Source organism: Theropithecus gelada, chromosome 7b (assembly GCF_003255815.1).
Source record: "Theropithecus gelada isolate Dixy chromosome 7b, Tgel_1.0, whole genome shotgun sequence".
Classification (NCBI taxonomy): Eukaryota; Metazoa; Chordata; class Mammalia; order Primates; family Cercopithecidae; genus Theropithecus; species Theropithecus gelada.
This window is the reverse complement of record NC_037675.1, coordinates 60,572,560-60,594,016: the sequence shown is the minus strand read 5'-3', so window position 1 is coordinate 60,594,016 and position 21,457 is coordinate 60,572,560. Positions and strand designations below refer to the sequence as shown.

The 21,457-nt window shown below is 39.0% G+C and overlaps 1 protein-coding gene across 2 annotated transcripts in view; it reads right to left on the bottom strand.

The window, feature by feature from the left end:
- DAAM1 (dishevelled associated activator of morphogenesis 1) overlaps positions 1–21,457 on the bottom strand; it is a 180,981-nt gene that overhangs the window by 108,874 nt on the left and 50,650 nt on the right. The gene's annotated exons all lie outside the window — the stretch shown is intronic.

Sequence of the window (21,457 nt, the reverse complement as noted above, 5' to 3'; positions counted from 1 at the left end):
ATTACACACACACACACACACACACACACACACACACACACACACTCATCTAATAGAATATTATACACTAATTTAAAAGAATCAAGGCATTTGTGTATATAGATATGGGAAAATGTTGAAAATGCTATAGGAGTACATGATTTAAAGAAGGTATGTATTTATAAATATATGAAAGAAAATATTAATAGCAGTAATCCTCAAAATAAAAACAGAGGGTTGGAGAACTACTTATTTTCACTTTTACCCTTTTGAATCCAAATTTCCACCACAAAAATATGTTTTTAATGATGATAGACGGTATGTTTCAAGTTACAACTGTATATATTGCCTTGGAAAGATTTCCAGTTGATACTGTCTATTGAAAAAAACCAAGTCAAAGAAGAACAATAGGCATAGCATGATGCCATTGTGTCTTTTTAAAAACGTCATACAAAAAGCCATACGTATACATTTATTTCCACCAAATGGTCCAAAAGGATAGACAACAAATCCCTAATTCCTCTCTTCTGAGAGTGGACTAAGATTAGAAAAAGGCAAGAAAAAGAATGTTCTTTTCATGCTTTTTCAAGAATAGTGGACACATTTAGATGTATAACTGTTATAAGTCTTCAATGTTTAAAAAGAGATGAGGTTAAAAGAAAAAAAAAAGGTAGGATGAACACTGGTCCTTCAAGAGATGGAAGGGCAGGGGAGGAGAAACGTATCTTGGTCAGGGAAGGTGATAGAACAAGGCTGTGAATGCATTATTTATACACTTAAATATAGAAGTATACACATAGAAGAAAGACTAGGGTCAAGTTTGTCAACATTTAACAAATCTGGACAGTGAGAAAACCGATGCCTTCTTTGAACTTTTTTTGTTCTTAAGTTTTAAAAGTAAACTCCAACCCATTGACTTACGGCATCTTCCAAATCAGATAATCCAACTCCAAAATGTGTAGCCAATTTCTTGATTTTGTAATTAATACTACTATGTAAATAAGTAAAAGCACTCATAAACAACTATAATTTCCAGAGACTTCTACAGTGTAGTCCTTAGCTGACTTGAAGTGAAAGTGGTCTCTACCGTTAGGAACTGGGAGGTTCTGTGATGGGGAGGGAGGGAAAGGACAAAAGCAGTGTGTCTATCACAGAGTCCACAATGATGCTCTAAGTGGCTCTTAAACAAAGACTAAGTCAAACATCCAATGTCCTGTTCTGTTGAAGCATATGTCTTCTGGCCTAGGGTGTACTTGTGCAAGGTCACACTGAGACATACGTCATAATTGGGATTCCTTTGGCAAATGTGCATTAATACCTACTATGTACCAGGAATGACAGTAGTCGCCTAAGCATATGGAAATGAACAGGTCACTCACTAGAAGCTCATAATCTAGTGAGAGACAGTAGTTCACCAGATAGTTATAATAAAGGTAATATGCCAGTAAGTGCCATGTAAACTGAGCAGGAATTACCTAAGAATCTGGATGGATGAGTGGAGTTTTGACAGAATATGGAAAACAGGGTCTTTAGGCAGAGGGAAGAGTACGAGCAAAGGCATGAGGTAGGAAGGAGCATGAAGGATACAGGGAATGAGTGGTATGGTACAGACTGTGCTGTATATACCACCATCTTCTCAGAGCAGAGCTCTGGGTCTCATCTCCCTGCTGAAAATCTGCCAATGGCTCCCCAATACCATTCTAAATTGGCTTTCAGTGGATTTCAGCTCAACTTTTGTCTTTCCTAATTCCTCAAAAATATCCTACACGTTACTCAACAGGCATTTTCGATGCCCCGTAAACATCTTGCACTCCTCTCACCTTCCACCCAAGTAGACCACTCATTCCTTCTCGCTCTTGCCTTTGTCTAGCAACATCCTCCCACCCTGAAAGTACCAATCCTGAGAGTACACCCACCGCTGCTGATAGCTGAAATTCAGTTCTGCATTTCCGAAGGGCAATTTATCAAAGTCTTAAAGTGGTCACACATTTTGACCTAGTATTTCTACTTCTGAAAATGTATGCTTAGGAAATATTCAGAGACATTATCAAAAATGTTTTCACAGCAGTTTCCAAAGCATTATCTATAAGAGCAAATAAGGGCAAAGAATAAGTGCTTGTAATGAAGAACCATACAGAAAAGGTAAATAAATTATAGTACAACTAGATAACAGACTACCAAGCAGCCCTTTGTAAAAGAATATTTAATGACGTGCAAACACGTAAAGAATAAACAATACAGTGTCCCATTTTTGTGAGAAAAAAATTTACATATATGAGCAGGCAAAAACGACAAAATAAATAAAATGCAGGCAGCAGTTAGTTCTGTGACAAATGTAGAGATTACCTTGTTTGTTTTAACAAACAAAAAGATTCTTCTGCACTTCCTAAGTTGGCATATTGAAGACGTACTACTTTCACAATAAATAAAGTGAGATTTTAAAAACCCACTGATATGATTATCTGCTTACATTAGAGGCGGAAATGAGTATGAGTATGCAAAAATGTTCCTATCAAAAATATCCAAGTTAGGTTAATCTACATACCAGCTTTCAAACTATCTGTGGTAAAGAACTAGTTGTTTTCATCCAATCTGTTATAAACTGAAAGATCTCAGCAATGTCAAATTGCTATAAAAGTTTACATGCTTAATCTCAATTCTTTTTTTTTTTTTTTTTTTTTTTTTGAGACAGAGTCTCGCTCTGTTGCCCAGACTGGAGTACAGTGGCGTGATCTCGGCTCACTGCAACCTCTGTCTCCCGGGGTTCATGCCATTCTCCTGCCTCGGCCTCCCGAGTGGTTGGGACTACAGGCGCCCGCCGCCACGTCCAGCTAATTTTTTGTATTTTTAGTAGAGATGGGGTTTCACCATGTTAGCCAGGATGGTCTCGATCTCCCGACCTCGTGATCCACCGGCCTTGGCTTCCCAAAGTGCTAGGATTACAGGCGTGAGCCACTGTGCCCAACCTAATCTCAATTCTTGTACCCAACACAGGTAGGCAGCAGCAGTGCTGATGTACATTAGGACATGGGAGTCATGACCTATCTCATTAAAATATAACTGTTAATATTTGTCTCTGGTATGTGTCCTCAGAGCAGGGACCACATCCCACTCGGAAGCCAGGCTAGTGTCACATATCTTATCCTCGGTAAACTAAAGAGAGATCATTCTGGGACTACCAACAAGGTCTGTATGACTGTGGGAGATGGGGAAGTGTTGCCCAGGAAGACAGGGCAGGAAGGCAATGTTCAGGCTATTGGGAAATGAGGGCAAGAAAATAAAGTAGGCTAAAATAGGCAAGGGCTAGCTCATGGAGGGTCCTATGGCCCACATTCAGACTTCAAAGCTCATTTCCAGCCATCTCTTTCAGGCAGTCTTGCTAATCTGCCTAACTAGATATGGTCTGGGCTCTCTTAGCATTTTGTGACCTCCATCATGTATAGCCAACAGTTACTGTAAATAGAGGTCTGGGTCTTTATTTCCTCACTGAAGAATCAACTTGTGAGGAAAAGTGACATGGCACATGTCATTTAGTGTTTTGCACATAGGGGTACAATCAAAGTATTTACAGAATAAACAAACATAGCAACAGTTTTCCTTTTACATGTTACAAGTTTCACTTAAACCCAAGTTATATTACATTCTGGCTGTACTGAGGAGGGGCGAGAAGTAGGGGGTAATGTTAAGATCTAAAAATCAGTCCAAAGCATTTTCAAGTCTTAAAAAGAAAATCCCAACAGTTTTATAAACAAAAGAATATGAAGTTCTTGGCTAGTTTCTAAGATGGGTAGTAAGACACAGGGTCTACTACATTTAAGAACCTAATTGAAATCCTTTCAATAAGCACCAAAATATTGCCTTTGATGGTAATTTGTATATGGAAGCCTCAGTGAAACCCAAAGGCCAAGTTTTTATGCTGACTCCTCCACGGATCCCCAGATACAAGGTCCTTTCCTAAACCCATCCCTAAACTCTAGATGATGGCATGTGCTGGAGATTTTCAACAGGCATCCATTTTTTCCCCATATATGGAGCTCCACTATTCCGAGCCTAGTCTCTTAGATATAGACCAAAACAGGAAACAAAAGGAATCATTCCACTGGACCCCTCAGAAGCACCTGCCCACCTTAACTGCCCTAGCACTTCACTGACGAGTGACTCCAACAACTGCCCTGTATATATGATTTAATACTCATATTTGCACCCATCACTTCATTTCATCATCCCCATTTCACAGGTGAGACTTAAGATGGAAGGAGGCAGGCCATCAGGAAGACAGAAGTTTGAGGGGCCACACACTGGAGAGAGGTCTCTGCACTGGCCCTTAACAACTTGATTTTCCAGCCCCCATCTCCCAATATCCTGAATGCTGCCCATGCCCTTACACACTTGATTTACTGGTAGAGATGTTTATGCAGAGAAGCCCATACATCATAAAAGTAACAACAGCTTCCCTAGCCCATCATATCCATCCATTTCATCATTTAGTCAAATGTTTATCAAGTAAAAATTATGAGCCAAATATTCCAAACACTGTGCTGGGCACTAAGGGAAAAGAGATGAAAATGAGAAAAAGATGCCTGTGTGCTTTGGGGAAGGCAGGAAAAAAAAATCAAGAAAACTAAAACGTTATTCCTGAAGTTGGCTCATGTTACAGGGGATGCAAAGAAGAAAGTGAAGGGCAATGGTGGTAGTGGTGGGAGGGCAGCTCCTTCAGATAGTATGATCAGGGAGGGCCTCTCCTGACCACAGGCGTTTAAGCTGAGACCTGATGGATAAAACGGGACCAGTCTTGCAAAGTGCTAGGGAAGACGATTCCAGGTTAAAGGAGGTATGTGTGAAGACCAGGGCAGGTGGGGAGCTGGCACATTTCAGTCACTAGGGAAGACCAATGTGGCTGAAGCCTAATAAGCCATGGTGGATGCTGAGTCGTGGGGGTGCTAGGAAGGAAGAGGCTGAAGATGGCGAGGCCCAGACCAGAGGAGCTACATGCTGGAAGGTGGTCTCTGCCCTGGCCCTTGCCAACTTTATTTTCCAGCCAATATCTCCCAATACTCTAAACATGCCTCATACGCAGGCATCCGCGTGCACTCATCAGACCTCGGCAATGGTCGCACTTCTTAGCCCACACATCTACAGTGTCCTCAGCCTGGGGTGTCTTCCTTATCTGACTCTTCCACTCAGCATTCAAGATTCTGCTCAAATACTGCTGCTTCGTAGGCCTTCAGTTTCCCAGAACTGTTACACATTTCTTTCTACACGTCTAGCATGATATACATACTTGAGTGTCTTTTTTTTTTTTTTTTTTTTTAATGTCCATTTCCCCTACTAGTCTATGAGATCCTGAAGGCAGGGACTAAGTTTTAGTCAATCCCTGGCATGTAGTATATTCTCAACAAATGTTTGTTGAATGCAAAAGTATAAATGCCTAAGTGAACAGATGGTCTTACCTCTGAATGTCAGAGAAATGTGACTGGGTGTTCTTCCCGTAGTTGTCTGCAGATCTGTTTTCAAACCCACCAAGACATTTGAAGCCAATCCGATCATTGAGTTCTCCTTAGGCACTTGTCAAGCTTTCTCATGCTGACAGAAGTCTCATAAACGAATTCCATCCTTGGGATATTTGCAGCTTTCCAGCTTTCCAAGAGTGAGGAATTTCTGGCCAAACTAGCTGGTGCGTAGTTTTTCAACTCATTCCCAAGTAAGTGCCATTGAAAAGAGACTCACTGATAAAATCTTTTAGACATTTCCCCAATATCTTATATTCAGTCAACATTTTGCCCAAGAAAACACTCACTTACTCAGCCATCATGATCTGAACTTCCTCAATACACCCACAGAGTGTTAGGTACTGGAGACACAGATTAAGAAAACTCAAAACGCCATTTGGGGAGATAATAGACTAGTGCAGACATACAGCAGGGAGGGGAGTTGGTCCTTTTCCTGTCCGATGAAGAGGAAATGCATAGTTCCTGAAACTAGGGACCTAGGTTTCCACATCGGTCTCTTTTTAATCAGATCAGCCTGAGGAAGAGGACTAATTCCACCATGACAGCTGGGCCCTGAACCAGAGCACATCTTCTAATCTCAGCTTCTGGCATTGCTGCAGAGGAAGAAGTCACTTCTGGGACATCCAAACTGCAATCCATCTGTAACATTACAGATGACTATTGCTATGCTGTGCACAAGGAAACAATTTAAAAAGCTTCTTAAGATTCTGGAGCAGGTGCATTTTTCTTAGCAAAGAGGAAGAAATCCAATCCATCTGTGGCCTAGCTAGAAGTCAGAGTCATTTGTACCGCTCTTTAACAAAACAAGCAAGACTCTCAATGTAGCAACAGTCAAAAACTGAGGCCAAATTTTAGGGAATGTGGATGATGATAATTATGATGGTAAAACATTGGAAAACAACCTATAGTCCACAAGAAAACCCTCCCTAACACTTTCCTTTGATAATGCCAAGTCATAATATATGTGATATGTAAAGTTTGTTTTCCACAAAGCAAGACACAATCAGTATTTAATACATGAGTGAAATGTTAAGGTTGTCATAACAAAACAGATTTTCGCTGATATGCAGACTATTTTAATTGGTTCATCAGGACTTCTGCCACACATTTATAAGATGACTGTCCAGACTGAGGAATCTAATTGCCAAGGTTTTCCTCTAGCTGGAGGGGTTTAGGGGAAATGGCAGTCAAGATATGCTGGAGGAAGGGAGGGAGGGACAATGAGTTCCTGAGAGCCACCAGCTTGGTTAGAAGTTGTGAGAGTTTTTACATCCACTTGCAAAGGGCAGTGGGAACCATAATTGTTCTTCCCCACTTCTATTACATGAATCAAGATGGACAGCATCTGACATTGAATTTTCCTAAGAATTATAATGCCAACACTAAAATATAGTCATTGTTCTGCTACTATAAATGGTCTCTGGAATTTCTGAAACAATAGAATTCATGTCACAACCATAAAAAGAAGGACAAGAAAACAGAGTTATGCAATAAGAGCAACTTTAAAGAGAAAGGTTGGGGGACCCTCCACGTTAGTTGCCACACCCATGTTTTCAGAACTGCAGTTTACCTCACATTTTGCAATTTTCCAAAGCGCCCTGATGTGTAATTTGCGTTGCAACAACACAATAATGTTAACCCAAATTGTCTTATCAAGAAAAATGTGAAAGGAAAAAAATTGCTTTGCTTCTCTCCTTGGCCATCCCTCTCCTCTCTCACATTCCTCATGTCTGGTTTCATTTTGCAAATACACCAGATGCCAAATACTATTTGGAGCTTAAAAAAAAAAAAAATCACGAGTTGTAGTCTAAAGCTTATAGGAGAAACGTCTGAAAGGGAATTGTGTTTTCCCTGCAGGTTTCAACATCCTCTCCATCAGGAAACGGAAAGGGCGTTTCTCAGTCAGTGTGTCAGTGGAGGGACAGCCCTGCCCATACACTTGGTCCCAAAAGGATGTTCTAATAGGGCACTTCTTGGAGCGGCTCCTGGAACTTCACCCAGCAGTCGATCCTCTAGACCCAGTAACTTTTCTGAGGCAAGAAGAAAACAATGAAAGCATCTATGGACAGGGAAAACAATATGCAAATGTTCAAAAAAGCCATTAGCACCCTGAAAACACTTTCTACTTCTGTCTGCTCTCTCTGCCTCAGCATAGGCAGGGGACACAGAGTGGAAGCCAGAACTGCCCACTTCCTTCCCCACTTTCTCCCTAGATAAGGGAGGAGGGCACCCAGGTGAAGTCCATGCATGCCCTCAGGCCAGACCAGGCCTCAACCAGCATGTAATTAACAGTCCTTTTCCAAGCCCTACCAGAAACACTATGCCCCACCCCACATGTAAACAGCAAAGAAGAGGACCTCCAAGTTTTGATCCTAAAAAGCTGGCAACAACTGTTCTGTGTCACGTAATACCATAACCATGGGTTTAGGGTATAAATCCCTAAAGCCAATATAACAAGGTCCTCGAGTTAGGAAGTTTGTGCTGTTCACGTGACAGAAACCAGAGTGTGGAAGCCAAGACATCTCGTCTAGATCATCTGGGAGAGGAGCCAAATCCAAAGTGTCCTTGGAGCACCCTGAAGACATCACAGCTCACAGAGAGCTGTGCCCTCCCTCTGCTGACCTGTTGCTAGTCTGTGAGTTAAGTCAATAAACAACTGTAAGCTGAAGTCAAAAGAAATGCAAATAATTTTCTCCCTCTGGGTTCCAATCTGCCTCTAAGGGATCCGCTCAGATACTGTAAAAAGACAAATTTAAATTGTGGGGGCTACAAAAACATAAAATATTACAACTTCACTGCCAGCTTTGTCACATCAAAGCTCTCCCTCTGATCTAAGAGGCCAAGTTTTGTTCTTTACAAATGTACAAAAGAATGCAACTTTCCTGAATCACCAGCAGCTCTTTCAAAAATCTGAGAGTAAGGCCATCAGTCATGGAAAAGAATACTTGTATGTTGCAAGATACCGGCAGTCACCTGTACTCTACACACACTGCTCCTCTGTGATCCAAGTGTATGATCCCTAAAGTCAGTCTTCACAAATATAGGTGAATGTGGCTGCCTCTGAAAATGTCCCCCCACCACAACGACCACACTTTTGGTATTTAAGGCTTCATTCAGATCTTCCCAAACAAGCAGACAACCCTTTGGTGCCATCCACACAGAAAATGCAAATAATGTTAAAAGACATTGTTTCAAAAAGAAATATATTATTAGGCATTTTTTAACTTCCTCACAATTGAAATAATGCAGGCGAATTTTGAGATGCGAAGTTGAATGCATATATACTTAATTTCAACAATTATGTTTACCATAACTTGAAGCAAAGTTTACTATGGATTAAAGAAGATACTGGAGGTACTCTGGGCTGAGGGCTCATAGTCACACTAAGTCCCTCTCCCTGGTGAGGCCTAGACAGGGTCCCCTGGGGAAGTGAGTACTGCTCCCAGTCCTTACAGCCCCAAACCAGATGCTGTTCAATCTTGTTCCTTCTCAAACGTTGTAACCGTATTTTATCATGGAGGCATTTTATTGCCAAGAAGGTATAATTTTTATTTCTACATGGGCTTCTGTGAAGAAAAATGGCTCTTGGCATACTTGGTAAATGACAGTTTACTGAACTGAAAATAAAGAAATAAAATTTTGCCCAGGGGACTTTATATGTTCATGTTTATACTGAAAGCAAATTTTAAAACTCACTAATTACCTTCCTCTTTTTATGTTCTTCTACTTTCATGCCAAGATTACTTTAATACAATTGCAACAGGAGAAAATGAAACATCACAAAGAACAAAGATTCTTGCTTAAAATTAGCCTCACTCTCTGGTAACAATTAAGAAACCTCCAACTTTCTCATGCAGATGCCTGTGCTTTCCAGTTAGGAAAAACTGATAGACACAATATCACATGGGCAGCCGCAGAATTGCAACACAGGTTCAAATAACAGCTCCACCACTTCTTTCTTGGAATGACTTTAGGACAGAGACTTACATCCTCTGAAACTCAGTTTTATCATCTGTAAAAATAAAGTTGTACATATTTTTGCCTCCCCTCTGTTGTAAGAAAGTGAATTAAGATGGTTTACAATGAAAACACAATGAGACCAAAATTTTAACACAGAATGAAACACATAAAGTCAAGGTGGGAGAAACCCAGGGGGCTGTACATGAAAAAAATCTAAGAGTAGGAAAGCTAGAGCACAACACTTCGGTGTGAGCTTCCAAGCAGCCCATGCAAAAAAAGAAAATGGATGGATCATGTAGCTCTTATCCACTAATTAAACATGCCAATTCATGTTTCATGCCAAGGGGAAGATTCCTTCTTAGCCCAGGCAGAAACTGTTCACAGGCGTAGTCTAAAGGCTAAATGAGATGCTCTGTCTCCTCACACCATCTAGCACCCCCAAGTACTCAAGAAATGTCTGATGGCTTTTGGGTGGACACTATAAAGGGAAGTGGGAACTACATTAAAAAGTTGGGGACAAGGATTTATTTGTTAACTACTGTTTGGTGGAAATATGTTAACCAGATTCCTTTCTCTGACATTCCTGTGTGTATCAGCAGAGTAAATTCCTGGCATGAGACTGGTTTAATCTCTAGAGGGCAGTTGTCATCACTAAATCAAGGGCTCTGCAGGTTGGTCAGCTTATCTTCAAATTGTGGGAAATTCTCTGAGGGTTTCTGGAGCAGGATGGGAAAAGGCATTTTTTTAAAAAAGCTTTCCTGTATATTTTGAAGAATTCAGCAGGTTTAATATTCCAATCCAACCAATTGTACAAAAACTCTCACATTTGCATACCCAATTTAGTTACTGCAAGGACATTGACATTTGCAATATTGATATGATTCCCCTTGATATCCTGAGTCACTGATCACATCTACTTATCCTTCTACTCTCTAAGTCTGAAGGTATCTTCTCTGGCCAAGAAGCGATTGTGAACTGATTACCAAGATAGAAAATCTACTGCAAACCCTCAAGATATAAGCACCCAGGGCCACTGGCTTTCACACTTTTTCCTCAGAAAGATCATTCTGAACACATGTGGACACTGCCACAATTTGCCACTACAAATGTAAAAAATGTTTAGAGAGAGCTAAGTATGTGGTGATTCCTGAGTTGAAAATCACAGTGTGGCAAGCTGTTTATTAGAGCTTGAGTCTCTCCACAATGCCTGCTGCTCAGAGGGGCTCATTTGGGGCAGCGCGCTGAGCTTTGCATCATGGCCAGCACCATACCACACCTCGGTTCCAGCTTTTCTTAATGCGTCCTGCTGATGATGCGGCAAGGAGAAGCCACCCAGAAACAATGACAGAGTCACATTATAAAAACTGGAACTCCCTTCAAAAGCAGCACCCTGCCCTTCGTAAAAATTCTACTTACAAATTTTACATAATGGATGTTCAAAAGAGGCGTATGGAAAGATGATGAACGCTTCAACTGTATGCAAGATGAAGTATAGAAATAAGGCAGTAGAGAGGACAGCTGCCTCTAATGCTGTCCTGTTTCAGGTGTTGTGTGGCTCTAGGACGTATTGCTACACATCTTCTCTGATGATTAAAGTAAAGGCATTAAGTTGGTATGTCAGCCTATAAAATTTGATTCCAAAGACACAACATTAAAAAGACTTAGAGAAATAACACCTTGACACAGAACTTCCCCAACCTCCCTTCATGTTGGGAACTTTCATAAGCATTTAGATATACAACCCTCCAAATATACAACAAACTTAAAGGGGAAAAAACAAACCACTACAGAGTGAAAGATGACTGAGGGAAGAACCTCAGCCTCACAGTAGGCAATCTCATAACTGTGCATGGGAAAGTCAATTGTATCACCTCAGTGGAAGGCAACCTGACAGTGTCTGTTATTATGTTAATGCACTGGCCCTTTGATCCACATCTTACACTTTCTTTTTTTTTTTTTTATTTTATTTTATTTTTTTTATTATACTTTAAGTTCTAGGGTATGTTCTCACTCATAGGTGGGAACTGAACAATGACATCTTACACTTTCTAGCTACATGAAAGCAAACTTTCTAGATTGCTTATCTAAGAAGTTGACCTACAGATATATTCATACACAGGCACCAAGATGTATCAACAAACGTGTTCATTACAACCTTGAAATAGAAAACAGGTTTCCTAACTTGTAATAGAGAATCATGTGTCTTTTAGTAGGGGAATGTTTTAATAAATGTTATCTCATTCTTCAACAACAATGCTGTACCACACACCAACAAAATCGGAATCTCTGGTGTTGGGGCCCAGGCATGGGTGTTTTTCCAAGCCCCACAGGTGATTCCAATGTGCAGCAAAGTTTGAGAAATAGTGCTAAAGAACCCTATGCCCAGGGTTACAAAGAACATACTAGGTCCACAGGACTGACATGAAAAAAATGAACATATTCAGAAGAAAAGACAGAGAAGAAGAAAGAAAGGTTTATAACAATATATATGTAGCACTATAATGTTTAAAAACTGTATTTGCAGCAATATGTATGTACATACCTATATATGGGATGTATATAGTTCCAGAACTGTTTCAAGTATTAACTGAAAGACAACTAAAGTATTTAACCAAGTGCTTAGCCCCCACACACAAGATGCTCAATAAATGTTAGCTATTATTTCCATGTGTACCTAAGTTTGTCTCTGTGGAATCTATATGGAGTTTCAAGTGGCTAATGAACTCTCCTGAGTGCATAATGCAGGTGACAGTATCCTACTGAAAAAAGGGTGTTTGCAAGCCTTCTCAATAACCCCATTAAAACTCTAAGTATACACTTCAATAACTCCTTAGTTGTTATATTGACTCTTTTGTTTAAAATTACAGCTTGCTTTTTGTGCATACTTGAAACCCATGCCTATAAATGCAGACAGTTTCACTGTCAGTATTTTACTCATTTGTAAATCCACCAAAATGGTCCATTTAAAAGTTTTTCTATGTTAGCCAACAAATTTAAAAACTTCAATGTAATGTTAGATGCAAACTTGAGGAAATACAGAGAGGAAGAATGTTCCCAAGGTTGCAAGCACCAGCTACAGGGATAACAATGGGACCGACTTTTAAACAATGATTTGTTTTGTTTTAAATTCTGTATGTTCCAAGATGTAATTTTAAGAGACTCTCTGGTTCACTAAAGCCATTATGTCAGAAGTTCTTCAAACAGTCTCAGGGCCAGTTAGAAGAGAACATGGGGAGTTCTACTAATTTTTTCCTTTTATTGGACTTTGTTTCAATTATAGTTCTATTTGTGGATCAGAAATCATAGGGGTATCACAAATATACCCAAGAATAAGAGATTTTAGTATGTTCATAAATGAATGAAACTTACTACTTGGCACATTTTAAAGATGCAATCAAATGTATTTAAAATTTATATTTTTATAGGACTGAATTCAGTATAATTTCCAAAACTCTCCTCTACTTCCAGGTACTGTAAAAAAGAGTGCATATAAGCCACATTTTATCCTACTTAGACACTGAATGTGTGGCTGCAGCAATTTTAAAGCGGGTTCCCAGTAATTTTCTCAAGTACATGCTCCTAAAGTTCTATCTTTAAAGGGTAAAATGTTTGAAGTTCTCCTTATCAATGAATAAAAAAGTCATCACACTGTTTATAGAATAAAATGAAAAATGGTGACTGAATTTACAAGTGGAAAGAGATGGTATTTGAGAAGGAGAAGGAACTTATGATTTTTATCAAGAAATATGAAATTGAGGTCTGAATGCTAACAATAGTCCTATAAGATCTCTAACTACCTCCTGAATACACTTTCCAACTTTATGTAGTTGCAACCTAATTCCCTCAAATATGGGCACTTAATATTCATTACAGACAGTTGGAAAGGAAATCAATGATTTTGAGAACAGCAAAATATTAGCAGTTTCATGGTATCAGTCCCAGTGAAATAAAATTGCCATTATTTTGGAAGCAAATATCCATTGAAAAAGAACAATGGATTTTTCTGAAACTGTTACAAACTTCTAGAACATAAGCACACAGGGCTCCCAGGACAAGGATGCCAATGGAACATGTCTATCAAGCTTTGGGAAAATACCTAAGATGCCAGGAATTTGTTCTGCTGTGTTAATAGGCTCCTTTGGCAATTGAATTCCAAGTGACTTCTGGAATGACCTAGGAAGAACTGGGTAATGATGTCATTTCCAGGTAGAAGGAAGTCACACGAAAGCAGAGCCTTGAAGAAATACAAAACTGAGGGATGGGCCAGGCGTGGTGGCTCAGGCCTGTAATCCCAGCACTTTGGGATGCCAAGGCGGGCGGTCACGAGGTCAGGAGATCGAGACCATCCTGGCTAACACGGTGAAACCCCGTCTCTACTAAAAATACAAAAAATTAGCCGGGCAAGGTGGTGGGCGCCTACAGTCCCAGCTACTTGGGAGGCTGAGGCAGGAGAATGGCGTGAACCCAGGAGGCAGGCGGAGGTTGCAGTGAGCAGAGACTGTGCCACTGCACTCCAGCCTGGGCAACAGAGTGAGACTCCATCTCAAAACAAAACAAAACAAAACAAACAAAACAAAACAAATGAGGGATGTACTTTCAGGAAAACAAAGGCATTTCCTTTTAATATTCACTTTAAACCTGCCTACTCTATACAAAATAAAAATAACGCACAGACCTTGAGGATGGAGAAGGGGTAGAGGAAAGTTATAAGATTAGCAGCCAAGAACACAAAAGCACATGTGTTGAGTGGGTAAACTGGTCACATATATAATCTCTTTTCATTAAACAAAGCTAATCATCAACCAAAATAGAAATTAGCAGCAGCAGCAAGAAAGAGTGTGTTTTCTCACTGGGGATTCCTCTCCATGTGCTAAATATCCTTGGGAAGTTATTCACATAGCTAAACAAACACTTCTGTACTGCAGGAGCCAAACAATAAGCAAAGAAAGATCTTTACTGAATTTTAATTACTGTAAGTGGATTACCACACTCTTTATTTAAGCCTGAGTCAAACAAAACAAAACAAAACAAAAAGTCATTCCATAGTCATCAAGAGGGAAATGTGAAGGAAGTTGATACTACCCAATGTGTCCTCTCCACCCAACTGTAATTTTCTAAATAATTAGGTGTGAACACTAATTGCTTTATTGGATAATTCGAGACAACTAAACACTAAAGAGACTGCCTCTCTTGCAAAATTTTTTCTAAGTGAAATAACATGGAAAGTTCTAATTTAAATTATTACTCCTACTCACTTACCAAGCCAGAGTATTTGGATAGAAGTTAATATTTAGACTTCAGATTCTGAGGAATATTGTTAAACAGGCAAAAGTCGCCAGTGGCTAAATATGGGAAGCTTTCAATACAGTACTGCTTAAATGATTTAGGGTACACTCAATTAAAAAATCTTTTCTGGTATGTTAGAGGAATAACAATATTAAAAAACAGTCCAGGTGGCATAACATGGTATATGATAAATGTAAAATGGATATACTTATTTAAACATGCAAAGGCATTATTTAGCATGTGATAAAATAAGATACCAAAACCCATTAAGAGTGGCTCCTTCTAGAGAAGGAAATGGAGATTGCTTTCATTGTAATTCCATTTTTTTTTTTTTTTAACGTGAGCTTGGATTACATTTTTTCTCCTTAATTATCAACCTGTCTCTGAAAGTTGAGTGGTTTAGCTAATATTTGTTTGTAAACTACTCTTTTTAAAAATTAAATTAACTTTCGACCAAGAAGGTGAAAAGCTTGTACACTGAAAACTAAAAAACATTTCTGAAAGTAATTAAAGAAGACATAAATAACATCGCACGTTCACAGACTGGAAAACAATATTGTTACGATGACAAAACTATCTAAAGCAATCTACAGACTGAAAGCAATCCCTATCAAAATCCCAATGGCATCTTTGGCAGAAATAGAAAAATCCATCCAAGAAGCCATATGGAATCTCAAGGATTTTGAATAGCCAAAACAATCTTGAAAAAGAAGAACAAAGCTGGAGGTCTTGTACTTTCTGATTTCAAAACAGTACAAAAGTACAGTAATCAAAACAGCATGGTACTAGCATAAAGACAGACACAGAGACCAATGGAATAGAACAGACAGCCCAGAAATAAACTCTCAAATATATGATTAAGGGAGCCTAGACCATTTAATGGGGAAAGGGGTCTCTTAAACAAATGACTGGGAAACCTGAATATCCGCATGCAAAAGAATGAGGCTGGACCCTTATCTTACACCATACATAAAAATTAACTTAAAATGGATTAAAGACTTAAACATAAGACCCCAAACTATAAAACTTATGGAAGAAAATATAAATATTTTATGACATTGGATTTGAAAATTATTTCTGCTACGAAATTAATATCCAGAACCCCTACAATCCAACAACAAAAAAACAAATAACTCCATTAAAAAATGGGCAAAGGACTTGAATAGACATTTCTCCAAAGATGACATACAAATGACCAACACGCATATAAAAAGACACTCAGCATTACTAATCATTACAGCAATGCAAATCAAAACCACAATAATACATCATCTCACATCCATTAAGATGACTACTATCAAAACAAAAAAACAGAAAATAACAAGCGTTGGCAAGGATGTGGAGAAACTGGAACCCTGTACTGTTGGTGGGATTATGAAGTGGAACAACCATTATGGAAAACAGTATGGTGGTTTCTCAAAAAATTAAAAATATAATTCTGCATGGTCCAGCAATCATACTTCTGGGAATATATCCAAAAGAATTAAAAGCAGGGTTTTGAAGAGATATTTGCATGGTCATGTTTATTACAGCATTATTAACAACAGCAGAGAGGTGAAAGGAACCCAAATGTCATCAACAGATAAATAAATAAAATGTGGTATATACATACAATGGGATACTATTCAGCCTTAAAAAGGAAGGAAATCTTGTCACATGCTACATGGGTAAATGTTGAAGACATTATGCTGAGTGAAATAAGCCAGACACAAAAAGACAAATACTGTATGACTCCATTTATATGAGGTATCTAAAGTAGTCAAATTCATAGAAACAAAGTAGAATGGTGGTTACCAGGGGATCGGGGAGCAGGAAATAGGGAGTTTTTGTTTAGTGGGTATGTAGTTTCAGTTTTGCAAGATGAAAAATTCTCAAGGTATGTTTCACAACAATGTGGAATATGCTTTGAACTGTACACATAAAAATGGCTAAATGGTAAATTTGAAAAATAATTTAAATAACTTTAATTTATCAACCCTCTTCAACATTCTAGGCACTTTCAATGCACTTTAAGTCCATTAATTATCTCAATTAATCAGAGATAAGCAATGAGTTCTTCGGCGTCTCATTTTGTCTTTCTAGAAACACGGGCCACTGTCAATGAATAGCTATGCTCTGAAAGTAATTAAAGAATGGTTTATAGAATGCTTTCATTTCTGCAATTTTCCAGTTTACTACACTCAACTCTCCAATTGTTAGTCCTCAAAATGAAAACAATCTGTACTAAAAAAAAAAAAATACAAAAACTAGCCGGGCGATGTGGCGGGCGCCTGTAGTCCTAGCTACTCCGGAGGCTGAGGTAGGAGAATGGTGTAAGCTCGGGAGGCGGAGCGTGCAGTGAGCTGAGATCCGGCCACTGCACTCCAGCCTGGGCGACAGAGCCAGACTCTGTCTCAAAAAAAAAAAAAAAAAAAAAAGAAAACAATCTGTTCAACTGTACAACACTAATACGAGCAATGACTTTCTTCTTTTAAATTTGTCATCAATTTACAATGGGGTGATGGGGGAAAAGCTACCAAACCATTCACTAGAGACAATTCTGTACATCAGTGTCACCCCAATTCATTGCTTAGTGATAGAATGCTAGCTGCTCACTTTCACCTAAATGGTATAATTTAGAATTTTCTTAAATCCATTGTATTTTTTTTTGCTACAGAAGTAGATATTATTATCTTTATTCTTAGAACATCTACTTTCTGGGTGGTGGCCCCAGGAATATTATATAAAAGACTGAAAGTGTCTAATTAGGGAATATTTTGTTGGATATTTATTAGAAAGTTTGACTCCACAGGAATAAATTCACTTGGTAATCTCAAGGTCCTGTTTTCTAAAGGCAGATTCTAAAGCTACTGAAATAGGAACACATTGTATCCTGTCACATTCATGGCTTCTGACCCAAACTTAAACAAGTAAGCAATACAGTAATGAAAGTATAAATTACAAAAGGGCACCAAATGGAAACACAGCAGCTGATCACAAACAATGAAGGCAAAGGACGTGAAAGTTAATAAGAGGTGATATGACATTAAAAGAGATCTCAAAATAACAAAGGGAGGAAAATTAGTCTTTGCATTTCAAGGATGCATTCGATCTACATGAAGTCACAGTAGAAAAAATGCTTAACTCCTACACATTCATTTCATGATTTCTACATACATCACCTTTCCCCTGGGTACCCTGTCCTTTTCACTTCCGAGATCATCAGTTATCTTACAGGTGCCACTTTCCTTTCCACAAAAATCATCAACCAGGACAGTTGTTCTTCACTGGGTCTTCTCCTACTCATCACCAGCAAGCAGAGCTGTGATAAATGTTCTTGCTAACCTGGCTATTAGCCTTTATGGATACTCCTCTTAAAAACACTGCCCCACCTCACTGGGTAGTGTTACATAAAAGCCAGTCCCTTTGTAGAAAAACATGCTGTTTACAACTGTACTTGCTCATACTGGAAAAGCAACCAGGACAGTGATGCCAGATACTTCACCAACCTAAATACACACACACACCACACGTACACATTCACACAGCTGTCAAACTGGTTTTTCCTCAAAGCGTTGGCAGGCAGTTAAGAATCTCTTCCTGCCCCCAACACACACTCCCAGATTCACAATTCTGCATGTGTGTACTAATTTGTATATTTCCATTCATTCATTGAAGAAGCCAGTGGTGTCCACTCCCCTGTTCATTCTTGGGATATAAGGATAAACAAAAGAGATGTGTGCTTTGCCCTCACAGAGCTTATAATCAGTTCACATCCACATACACCCTTGGCTTCTCAAGCCATCTCAGCATTCCAGGTGCTATGTGAGAAAAGAAACAGTGTAGGAATGAGTGTATGTTGTAGAGGCGGTGGTCTGTTTTTCTATCTCATCTTCAACAAGCAAGAGCAAATATTCTGCTTGCTTCAAATACTGTACTAGTCTGTTTTATGGCTGCTGATAAAGACATAACCAAGACTGGGCAATATATTAAAAAAAAAAAAAAAAAAAAAAGAGGTTTAATGGACTCACAGTTCCACATGGCTGGGAAGGCCTCACAATCATGGCAGAAGACGAAAGGGATGTCTTACATGGTGGCAGGCAAGAGAGAATTAGAGAGCCAAGCGAAAGGGGAAACCACCCCCATGATTCAACTATCTCCCATCAGGACCCTCCCTCAACACATGGGAACTATGGGAGCTACAACTCAAGATGAGATTTGAGTGGGGACACAGCCAAACCATATCAAATAGCAATTTAGTCTACCAGTAACTTCCATGTTCCCTTAAATAGGGAGCATCAAATAGAAAGAAGTAAAAGGAAGCAGAGGGTGATATCTGTGCTCTTGAGAAACAGGGACATAGAGGTATCCCTGGGATACTAATGTTTGGAACTTCAAGCAAGATGCCAGACTTCCATTTCCAGTCCATGAAGGATTAACTACTATAGGAATTGCTCTCCCACTACAAATAATTAATAAATAGGCAAAATATATGAAACAGCTGTATTCAGTCACTGGACAAAGGTATTACAGACCAGTGATTGCTGAGAGAAAGGAAACATCCAGTAAGGCAAGCCTTAGGATTGCCCTTACTCCAGGCTGTTGTGCAGAAAGAGGAAATCCAAACCACGTTCAAGGGTCTTGTTGAATTGAGGGATCAGAGATAAAAGTTCAGAGAATCAGAGGCAGCCATAGCTCTTGATATCTGTAAAGGAGTCGCCTCAAATTATAGGCTGAGTACTGATCTGCACATTGGATGTGGGGCTCACACAGGGCTGGAAATGACTGGCATTCCCACCAGCCTGAGTAGAAGAACCTTGTAATACATAAACATCAGGAAGAGTATTCAAAAGGGTCCTAGACTCAGGCTGCTCTAGAAAAAGCTTAAAAGCAGCCTCAAAAGGATCTGTGCACCAGAACAAAGTTTAACACTCTTTAAAGAAAGTTCTTCAGGCAGAAAGAAATAAAGACCAAACAGAAATCTGGACCTACAGAAAGCAGTGAAGAAAGCTGGAATGACTGATCTGTGGGTAAATACAAAATCAGATACTGCCTGGCCTCTGATTTCCCTAGCCACTCACTTTTTGGATGTACTTTTATAGGAATCCACCGATGACACTAACCGTGTCAGAGCTCAGGATCAAAGTATCTCCCAGCCCTACCACTAACTATCCCCCTAACCTTGGTGAGTCTCCTTAAGCTCTCTGAGCTGTGGTTTCCTCAGGAAAATACCATCCCTTATTGTCATCACATTATATAATGAATATGAAAGTGCTCTGAACTTCAAGGATTCATTCTTTTGCCAAATATTTACTGGGTACCTTCTACATATATTTCTAGGCTCTATATTCTGGCAGCCCAATTTTCCCATCTATAAAATGAAAATAATAATAGTACCCTGCACACAGGGTTTTTGTTCAGATTAAATAAATCTCTGTAAAGTACAAATAATAATGTCTGGCCATAGTAAGCTCTTCTATAAGTGTCTGTTGTTGTTGTTACTATTATTATTACTCTACCCCTGCTGCTGCTTCTAACACTGCTAGTAGGCATATAATAATGGAAAAGACCAAGTTGGTTCTTGCCTTCAGAGAGATTATATTTGAGATCTATCATAAAGAAAAGAAAGCTTTTGGGATAATTTGTTAAATTTTTTCCCGAGAAAATGTGGGATAGCCGGAAAAAAATATTACTAGTCTAAAGGGAAACCTAGGCTCTAGTCCCAACTCTGTTCCTCTTAGTAGCTCTGTGACTTTAGTTAAGATACATAGCCTGTTTGAACCTGTTTATCCTTAAAGAGGCAGGATGAGAATCTTCAAGGTCTCTTCCAGTTCTAACACCTAATGAAATAAAAGATAATCCATTTTAGAAGCATATTATTCCTGCCTTGATTTGAGCAATTTCATCCTTACAGCATCAAATCCTTGTATAAGTAACAATTAATTTTGAGGAACAGGGGGAAAAAAGAGAGAGAGAGAGAGAGACAGTTTGTGATTTGAGAAAGCCAGAAGAAATAAGCCCCAGATCTAAGATTAGTATAAAAGTCTACATGTAATTCCCAAGTCTAGAATGAAGGTCACATGACTTATCCCTCTTAAAACAAAGAATGCCATAGCCCAATTGTTTCTATCCACTGCTGAGTAAACCATTTTGATCCTTGATAAGTTAAATAATATAATTAGAAGACATAGGGAAGCTCTTCCTTCGGCTTCTGATGTTTGAATTGGGTTCAGTAAAGCAGAACTAAGGGGCAAAATGGCAGTACACAGTAGAAGTTCCTTATGCAGAAGAAATAACAAGAAATATGTAAACAGCTAGTTTCTTCTACCCTTTGTTTATACTAGCATGCACCACAACTGGTAAGCTATCAACTACAAACACAAAAGCTCCCACAAAAGTAATTAGTTCAAACTTTAAAAAACACAGATAATTTTAGCCAAGTCTCAAAAACCAATGTTTTCCTTTTCACTCTACTTAGTTCAAGAGGTCCCACTGGAAGAAATAGGAAATATCTGAACCATACGGCTGATGTTCCAAAAACAGTTGTGAAAGGACCTTTTCTAAAGTTTTCCCAACACTTTGCAGAAGACAAGCCAGACCTTGCAGAATTTTATAAAGTAAAAATCCCCTAGTAATTTTATTGGAGAGAACATGTTGTATAACATTAACTCAAAAAAAATTCTTTCCCGTACATACATACAAAATGCAGTATATGATTTCAGGAAGTTCTCATTTCCCCTGCA